The 10,365-nt window shown below is 37.3% G+C and overlaps 1 protein-coding gene and 1 long non-coding RNA gene across 3 annotated transcripts in view; one reads left to right on the top strand and one right to left on the bottom strand.

Annotated features, from left to right (window-relative positions):
* The window catches only part of LOC143452340 (5-oxoprolinase-like), a 74,081-nt gene that overhangs the window by 43,023 nt on the left and 20,693 nt on the right, over positions 1 to 10,365 (top strand). The gene's annotated exons all lie outside the window — the stretch shown is intronic.
* Positions 8,330 to 10,263, bottom strand: LOC143452357 (uncharacterized). Its single transcript, XR_013115013.1, has 3 exons — positions 10,129 to 10,263; positions 9,361 to 9,520; positions 8,330 to 9,055 (listed from the first exon to the last, which is right to left on the bottom strand). It is a non-coding gene; the product is annotated as an uncharacterized LOC143452357 (long non-coding RNA).

The raw sequence follows: 10,365 nt of genomic DNA, 5'->3' as shown, positions 1-10,365 counted from the left end.
GGCAAAGAGCCGAGTGCAGATGTCGCATTTCAATTGCATTTACGCAGAGAATTCATACAGATAAAAGCTATTTATCGATGGTTTGTGTGCATAAAATGTACCAAAAAGTAGTTTGCGAAATAACGTAATTTGTACCAAACGTTTGTAACAGGAGCTCCGTTACGTGGTTACGTACGTTGCATAATTATTGATAATTTCGTGCAACATTAGCGGGAACACGCACTTGGTATAAACCTATTGAGGTGCAATTGAAAACTCTCCAGGAAAGTTGATCTTCTTGCGCAGCGAAAAACTGGCAGTTATACCTCATCATTATCACGATGGCAAGTTAAGGTGAAAAGCGAAACTCGGCGGAGCCCTGGATACATAATATTTGATAAGTTTGCTTTTGTAAGACCTCAAAAAGTTCCTCTTTCAGTATGAGAACTCCAAAGACATCCATCGCGGAGCGGAAGTATCGACCAAAGCTTCTTCCTTTAATGTAAGGTGTAAAAATAAAAAAATTTGCGTCATTTGCGTTTTGGCCTGGATGGTCAACCAGCCTTTAAAAACTTTCGACTTTCTACGAAATTCAAAATATGGCTTCGGGAATGGGGCGATATGTTTTGCTTTAGCGCAGGGCGGCTAAAACCTAAGTTACGCCGCTGTTTCAGAATAACTATGACGCGGTGAAAATGAAGCTCCACGATTTAACTTTGCCTCAGCGCTAAAACATCACATCATAATCATCATCTGCCAATAGCTATTGGAGCCACGCGTCCATCGTAACAAAGCGACTGCTTTGCAGGAAGTATACACATGATGACGCATGATGAGGCATGAGGTATACACAGTGGTGAAAAAAGCGGAACGGTCCGGAACACAGATCCCGTAAATGAGTTATTGCCGTTACGGCGTAAGGGAGTAACGCCAAGGTGTCAAAAAAGAATAAGTTAGTTAGTTTAAGTAGAAAGTTAAAAGTTTTGATACGAAATGAAACAAAATTTTCCGTGTTCCGTGTAAAGATATTTGGACCAAAAGTAGTCACTGCTTTATCAACCAGCTCGGGACCGAAATTCTTTTCAACTCACGACCGTGTCAATTTCTCTCTTGTTTTCCTGCTTTTAGCCCTTCTTGTTCAAAAGTTGGGAGACAGCACCCCCTTTTTCGAAAGTTGAGACATGTCCCACCTTGAAAGTAGGTCCTACTCCTTGGTGATGGCATTTAAGAGCGTCAATATTTTGTTTCTCAGATAAATTTTGGTGTCTATCATGACATATGTTGCAAACACAACACTTCTTGTCAAGATTCTTAAGATAATTAGCGCATGGTTTTGCATTTACTAACGTGGCCTGACAATTATAGCAAATATCGCAGCTACCGCCAACTAACGGCTTATGCAATCCAGCTGTCAGTTATAGTAAATTCCCGCCCACACAGGAAATATTTAGACCTAAAAAGTTTTAAGAAGTCATATCATATAGCTTGGAAATAATATAATTAGGGGAACTATTAACAGGAAAGGAAGATAAAATTTTTCGAGAGGTAGTCTACTCAAAAAATGTCGCAAACGGCCTTTTATTAAAACATTAATTGCTATTATTGCACTTAGTGCAGAAGTGCACCGTCAGTCTTTTGACAATCTGTAAATTCGAACAAAGTTAATATTGTTGGAATTGGGGAGGAATTTGTTTGACCGTCAACACAGCGTTGGTTCTGGTGTAAATCCAACACAGCGCCAACAAGCGGGGACTAAACCTACAATGAATCTGTTACCAAATGAATCGTTACTTAACAATAAGGACGAACATCAACGGGAAGTTTCAGCCTTTCTACGGATTCATGTTAATACACAATTTTCTTGTAAATGTTTTTTTAAATATTGCATTTTATAGAAAGTTAGTTGTTGATTTATACATAGTTTGATGTGGGATCTGCTTGACGTCAGAGGCGGTATTACGAACGCACCTCGCAAGGATTTAGTTTCTCGTAAGCGACGCTTTCACTCACAAATTCCTTCCGAGTTATACCGGAGTGATTCTTGGAAGGATAATGAGGTTTAGCGGTAATATTAGCGGTAATATTTAGGAGTAATATTTACAGGTTCCTCTGACCACACTTAAGCACATTGCATGGACGTAGGCTGCTTAGGGGAGTATATATGAAGAATGCTTCGAAACAGTTGTGTCTTTGATGAGGTTAACAGGAACAGATAAATCAACATTAAAATGCTGTCCTTTCATAACTTACAAATTTTCCAAAATCGTTAAATTTAGCTACGAGATTTTTCTAGTGGAGTAGAGGAATGGTTTTATTGCCACTTAATTTCCCACAGTATAAAAGAATCTAAAAATGCAACACTTCTACAAGCAAGTGCGGACGAAATTTGACACTAAGGCGTCAAATTAACCTCGCGATAACTTTCGTACTGTACCTTATGACTTTGTTTAATTTCCTTCTGTAATTTTCACTCGTAGCTGGTAAAAAAAATTAACTTTCCAGAAAATAACAGCAAACGAGCTCTTTTTTAATTATAGGTTGAAAAGTTCTCGTTTGCAAGAAGACACGCGCAATTAGACACTCAAAAATAGTGGTTTGTTAAATAAAGATGACTTAATTGTACAAAATTACAATCCAAGTTTTGAAGATCAAGATTGCAACAAGACAATTGAGTAGAAAAACTGCAATATGGAGTTATTATAAAACTAGTTGGGATAAAATTAAACACTTTTTTTCGCTTTTTTTCCGCATCAGCTATAGGCTTGTATGAGAAAACTTTCAATTAAGAGATTTTTCAAGTAATGACGTCAATGGCAATGATGTCATTCTCGTAAAAATGAACTTTCAAACAATTCCAATTGTTTTGGTTTTCTTGGCCGCACAGGTATTAAGTCAAAGTACAAGTTAGAAGATAAAATATGACGTATTGTGCCGGACCACGTCGCTGTAACTTGCATTTTGACGTTGTCAAGTAACTAAAATATGTATAGGTATGTAGAGCTGTTTGTCAATGTGGTTATGACTTAACAATTGCTGTAGTTTATAACTCTACGTTTATTTTTGATCAATCAAACTTTCCACCAAAACAAAACCAAGCGTCATTTTCTGCTGCTAGTATTCAACGGAAAAGTTCTAACAGAGATTCAACGCTTTATCTTCAACCTTTTAGTAGTCATGAGTGTCTTAATGTTTCATTAAGTCTGCCATAATGTTGGCGAATTTGACTAAATCTTTAAATAAATGTGAAATATTCAGAGCGAGATATAGAATTGATGGAAATAGAATTGTCGTTTATGAAAGATTTTTCATATTTTATTCTGAAAGTAGTAAAACTAATTGAAATTGAGTCATATAAAAAACTAAACCAGAAAAACCTGTCGTTCATTCGAACTGAAATACGATTTAAGCCGTGATGACGTAGCAAAGATCGGAAGTAACGTGGACAATGAATCACCGCTGTGAGAAAGCGAGTCTTCTTTTCTTACGTCACTTTCAAATATCAACAACACTTCTCGTGAGTTGTACAGAGTTGATTGACTTTTAATTTTTGTATTTTTCGTCATTTTTATTCTTTTCTTAGTTGATGGTCAGTGGAATCACTTCAACAAATTTGGACAAAATGTGTGCCAATTATAGGTATTCGCTTTATATCGAAAATGATGTCATAATAGTTTTCTTATTTTAGCCGAACATGCTACTACTGTATTTTGTATTTCCTATTCGACCCAGCAAAGAGCCCCACGATAAAGAAATTGAGTTTCTGGGAGAGAAACAGACGAGTTGCGTCATCATTGCCAAATTCTGTCTAAATTACACCAAAGTACCCGGTAATATTATGACGAAACAATTTCTTGTCTCAATCTCATCTAAAAAAAAACACGGAAACAATTCCAATTTTTCACAAAACTAGAAATACTCGATATTTCCACAAAATTCTCATCTTTCTTTCCTTGTTAAAGGTCAATGCCCTTACGTCAACACTCACGTGACCAACATGAATCCCCCGGATGTCTGCTTTTCCCAAACGCTTGGTGGCGGCATTGCCTACACGAGATGTTTTAAGAAGCTCAATGGAGTTCATTACAACAATTCATGTATGAGGGTTTTAACCTGGATGACATTAAGTTATTTGCAGTATACTTTATACGACATTTGATAGCCTACAAGGTTATCGATGAAAATAAATGGAACATTTATAAGTTACTTTCTTTGAAATCCAGTTAACGCGACTCGCAAGTGTGAATCAGACAGAAGATGGTCTCGCATTAATTTTATCGCTTGTCGTCCCATACCGGCCTTGGTCAGTTCTGCATGAATGCGTTCACATAAAAATTTTATAACCTGCACGGATAGATTTAATAAATCCAGAAAAACAACAAATAGAACTTACAATCAATTAACTTTAAATAAATTCAATCTGGAGTCAACACACTTTATCAATTTATATGATCAAGATTGCTTGCTTGTTTCGAATTATATGATTCAATACTAACATCGCTTGGGATGGGATAGAAATTTTTAAATCTAAAAATTGATTTACACGATTTTTAAATTTCAGAGTGACCCTGCCGAAGATTACGTCAATACCCATCTCAAGATTGTCGTCATGATAACTTACGTAGGCAGGGGACTTTCCCTCTTCACATTGGTCATCGCTTTTTTACTCTTCTAGAGACTCAGGTACATCTATGGCGGATTTCATCGATTTTAAAACATCGCGATAACTCGATTTAGAGGTCATTGAACCCGTATTCTTTGATCTCAGTCTTAGCCATTTAAGACTTTGAGTCATAATTATACTGTGCCTTCAAAGTAAATTCAATTATGACCTAAACGTAGTTTGGGAAAATTCACAGAGAGGTGATGACGAAAATTCGCGGCTTTACACGATGGAAGTTCTGCAACGATTCAATTACAGTAGAATTCGCCTATAGTGACACCTGAAGGGACCGCGGAAAAAGTGTCACTATAAGCGAAGTGTCACTATAGACTAAGTCATTGTAAAATGGCCGCAGATGACTACAGTAGAACTCGCATATAACGGACCAGTCGGGACCAGCGAAATTCGTCCTATATGCGATATCTGTTATATATGAGGTATTTTGCATTGTTTTCCTCAAAGGGCTAGATGCTAGATCGACAAGCTATACAATGACAATCAACGTGGCTTATGTGAAGAGAACTGAGATCACAACTCACAAGTAAAAAAGCCTGGAACTAGCCTAACAGCCACAGTAGCCTACGCTTTTATTACATCACAATTATGAAGCCTGCTCATAAACCTTTTCTATCATCTTGCTTGCGCATGGATAAAGTATATATTATTGCATCACAAACTAACGAGTTTCCTTATACGGAAATTTTTGAGCCCAAGGGACAGAAACGTGGTGTCACTATAAGCAAAGTGTTCTTATACACGAAGTCACTATAGGCGAAGTCATTTCTATGCAAAACATATGGTTTGAAAACGGGACTTTGCAACAGGTGTCACTATAGGCGAAGTGTCACTATAGCCAAAGTCACTATAGGCGAATTCTACTGTATAATAAACTGGTTATAAGAAAGTGTATGGTTTGTATGTTGAAAGTTAAAAGACTAATGTGAAAAAAATATCTCTTGTATAGGGAGGACTCTATGGTATAAACTCTATGCTGACACTTTATACAAAGTATTAAGTGAAGTCCAATTCTGTTGTTCTCTTGGCAAAAATAAGTTATTTCGGCTTTATTACGGCATGCATACGTCATTTTGTTTACGTCATCACATTGTAGAAGCATCCGGTGTTGGAGAAATATCATTCATTGGAATCTTGCTACGTCACTCATTCTACAAAACGTCATCTGGTTAATTCATAGTTTCTTCACCAGCTACCAAACAAGAAAAGACAATAAGGTATTTTGACGTAATTAGTATGACGTAAACGATATCTTATGCTTACCATTACTCTTACAACGAAGCTAATTATAATGTTTAAGTTTAAGTTTAATTACAAATTTACGGTTTGTTGTATCGACATTTTTTGGTAAACAAAATATCTTTATATAATATGTGCAAGTCTGCACAATTGTTTACGTCACTTCTTCTTCACACAATCGACCAGGTTTGGTTCCAGGTTCTATGTCGAGTCCTGGCCGCCATCTCCATCCACTCTCAAGTGGCCACCTACTGCTGGATGTTCGTAGAAGGCGTCTACCTTCACATGATGGTGGTCATGGCTTACACGTACGACAGGTTCAGCATAAAGCTATATATGGCGCTAGGTTGGGGTAAGTCAGGATTAATTATACAGTTGCTTTGATCAATATTTCGATTCCCATTTTACGAGTCAGTGGGTTTCGACCTACAGTCAGTTCTGAAGAAATAATTATTCTTCATCACACATTTATTTATTTTTGCCAAGTTTGGTGATAGTGTATCATGGTCCCGTGGTATTATTAAGGCGACCTACACGCATAGTTTATATTGTGATGTCAGATAAGTCCATTGTTACCGCCATTGTCTTTGGCTTCTACAAAATCCTTTCCAAACAACAGACTTAGTCAGGTTATTTAATGTCATATATGTCACGCAACTTAAAAATGGGCCGAATATTGACATTCATCTTTTATTGGGTTCGCGTTTCCAGTATGCTGACATCCTAAAACTTGTCCTAACTCTTTTTATTGCGTTAATAATGTTTTGTTAATAGCGCTGTCGGAGATAAAGGAGTCTTTTGTGTTTTTGTGTTTCTGAGATGTTGCATAAACCAAAGCTTATACCTGTTTCATTAAGCTGTTTGTATCAGATATGTTCAGCACAAATTTTCATCGAAAACGTGTTAATTACTAATAACACAAGATGTCTATGACGCAGGCACACCGATCCCAATCACAGTCTTATGGGCGGTGCTCAAAGCGGTTTATGAGGACAAAGAATGCTGGATGCAGAACCCGACAGACACCTGGGTCGAATATTTCTACCAGATTCCCATCTTTGTCTTGTTCGCGGTAAGTTTTTTATGACGTCACATTATAACAATGATCAAAATTAAGTATAGGCTATAGCAGTCAGGATCAGAACTACCAGTCGCTCGGAGTAACTTATTTGAAATAATTTTTGCCATCTCTTAGTAAACTTGAAGAAGAAACTTATGCTTGCGAAAGCTCGTGTAGAAGAATCAAAAATAAAGTTAACTTTCGCGCGTTAGTAACTTTAACGTTTAACTTTAGTTAAATTCCAGTGGGACCACCTTATATCTTGTTTTTATTTTACTATCTACTGGGTCAACACGGTTCATCCACCATCAACCAAGTAATTTATGACGCTTTGGAATTAAAACAGTTATTTCCTTCTAAACAGATCAACGCGTTGATAATGGTGAATGTCGTCCGTATTTTGGTCACTAAACTCATCAAGCAGAACTCGCTGGAGAGTGCAGTGACGTATTCAAAAGCAGTAAAGGCGGCTTTCTTTCTTTTCAACCTTCTTGGAATTACTTACATCTTGTTTTTTCTCAGTCCGGGAGATGGCGCTGGTGAAATCGCTTTCTTCTACGTCAACGCCATCTTTCAATCATTTCAGGTAAATTTGTTGATTCCTTCGATTGTGCGGTCAGAATTGTCTTTCATCTGCGAATTGCAACTGGCAGCTTTAACTACATGTTTTACAATCGCTAACTGCCCATAATTGCGCTTCTCTACCATTTGTGTATTGACGTCATAGCACTCTGGTGTTTCACTGACGGAGCCATAAATGTTTTGATTAATGCATTTCTGACGAATTTGAGAGAACTTATTGTTTTCTATGACACGGCAGGGTTTCTTGGTCTGTTTGATTTATTGCTTGAGTAACTCGGAAATTCTGAACGCGATTGGAAGGAATTGGCGGAAATGGCGTCACAATACAAGAGTGCCCTGCTTCGAGAAAGACCTCCGTGGTATTGGCTGATGTTTGATCTGCAACATATTAAATATTTTTTAATAATTGAAGGTTCCCCCCATCCAGCCACAAATCAAAGATGTCATGTCATTACTCGATTTGATCATCCTGTTTGGCTTATGACGTAACAATCACAGTTAAGGCATGATTATGACTAAATTTAGTGAGACGTCACTCGACTCAATCCATATCACCGACCACTCATTTCCACGTAACCGTCAAGCTAGACAGACATTGTGACGAATCCGGAACTGAAGGACCAGAACAATTACCTTCCCACCAATTGCGCTCGGTCATTTTGCATGAAACGGTTGCTCCGACGCTCCATCCAGCGGAAAACGATTTGTAGGAGCACATTGTATTACTTTGTGGCATCATCCCTGCTTAATACCATGTACTAACTAAATGCCTTTCATGTAAGTTGTTACGTCACTGTATTACAAAACCACCAATGAAAAGCTTCGATGACGTCACACCTTGCCAACATAGCAAACGCCGTTACACGTCACAGGCAAGTAATTACAAGGCGAGAAAGCAAAGTAGAAAATGCTAAAATAACAATGCAGTGTGGTATTGGATTAGATTCAATGATACTATATTAGCGGTCATATGCACATAGAAACATTATTAACAACCATAACATCATGTTACCAATCATCAATAGTTCGAACATAACCGACAAAGCCAATGATTTTGTTAAGAATTTAGCTGTTGGTTGGTTGGTGATTATCAAATTGGCAATAACAAAGGAAAAAAAAATTTACTTGGAAAATCCAATAAAAAATATGCAAATATACAAGGTAAGAAGGCAATGCTAGGAAGAGAATGAGGAAAGACAAACTCTAGAAATAAATACAAGTCACAATCTATAAACAAAAGAAATCAACTCAACTCCCAAAGTCTGAAAAACAAGATTTATTGCCTCAAAAATGATGCAACCTTTGACTTCGTTGTGCCACCAAATGAGCAATACACATAAAGTATTGTCACGTTTGACCTGATCTTAGTTGGACAAGTTGTGACAATTTGATTTCAACATTCAGAGTAAAAAGTTAAAAATCTAAGAATCATATTGCGATGATGCCATGATCTTTCCATAGAAATCAAACGCTGGGAGAATATGGTGGAGGGGCAGGTTGTTCTGTGTACGGCGGTGGGACTGAAATATACAAATCAAATTGAATCATAGAAACACTGAGCCAACTCTCTTGCTCAACAGCTTAAGATAATTAGATTCAAAGAACAGCTTAAGATAATTGGAAAGTAAATCATACTCAAAATGTACCATATTTGTCATACAATTAAATAAGAATCATGAACTTTAGAACTCCAGTGAAAACCTGTAAATTCAACTTAAAGTTATTAAAGTAAACTTACAGTAAACTCAACTTAAGCCTTGACTTTTGATAGAAGGAATATCACAATCCAGAATTCATTTTCATGGGATTGAACCTAAAATATTACCTGGTGGTTGGACGTTGGAGACTGCATTCATGCCGTCCACGTAAGCTCGTACCAGCATCTGCGCCAATTGTTGTCGTTCCGCTTGATTGACACCTTCAATATAAGTGACCATCGCTCGAATTGGGCAGTCAAAGTCATTTGAGTTCATCGCTCTATAAATCTGTGATGGAATAAATGTGCACGTTAAAGCAAAGCAGAATTCCATGAAAAATAGTGAACTCCAATCGTCGAAACTGAGAAGCTGAAACAAATTCTCAGAGTTGCCTTGACACGCTCCTAATATAATCGTAACTGAATCCCAAACAGAGCAAATAAGACCAATCATTATCACTTCCGCTTTCAATTATGTCTCAGTAAAGACAAGAAGAGTCAAGAAGTTTAAAGCACAATAAAAAGCAGAAATAACAAAGAAATCAAAAAATCTTGCTTTAGTTTGTTGTCCGCATATTTTAATTTCAAACCCTGCTTTAGCAGAAATATATGGTTGGTTGCTTCCTACATTAAACATCCGACATGTGGCGGCCACACAAAGCAAACTTACCAGTAACTTTGAAAAGGAAAAAAAATATTTCCAAAACCAGCACCATTTTTACAAGTTAATTTTTTGCAAGGAACTGGTGTTTTAATTAAGGACAAACACCAGCATGATCTTAATTATTTCAAACCGCATTGTAAAGATCAAAATACGGAGTGCTTAGTTACGTTTAAACGAATTTTGATTTTCATAACTCCATTAAAATCTAATGTTGGAAGAAATATCAGACTTACACAGTAAGGCGGTCCGCACAGCAGCATACACGGAAAGCATCCTATCCACACGAGGGGGTTGTAACACTCATTGAAGCGTTGGCGAAAGTTTGTGATGCAAAAATTGGAGCCCTCCGCAGAGTAGGAGCCGGAAGATTGCGCAAATCTTGTCTTGTAGCAAGCCTTTAGAGCTGGTCCAACTTTGACCTATGCAGGTCGGTAAATATTTATGAATGGCACAGATATCCAACAATGACC

The sequence above is a fragment of the Clavelina lepadiformis genome, chromosome 4, assembly GCF_947623445.1.
Source record: "Clavelina lepadiformis chromosome 4, kaClaLepa1.1, whole genome shotgun sequence".
Taxonomy (NCBI): Eukaryota; Metazoa; Chordata; class Ascidiacea; order Aplousobranchia; family Clavelinidae; genus Clavelina; species Clavelina lepadiformis.
The sequence above is the reverse complement of the archived record's forward strand: the minus strand, read 5'-3'. Positions and strand labels throughout refer to the sequence as shown.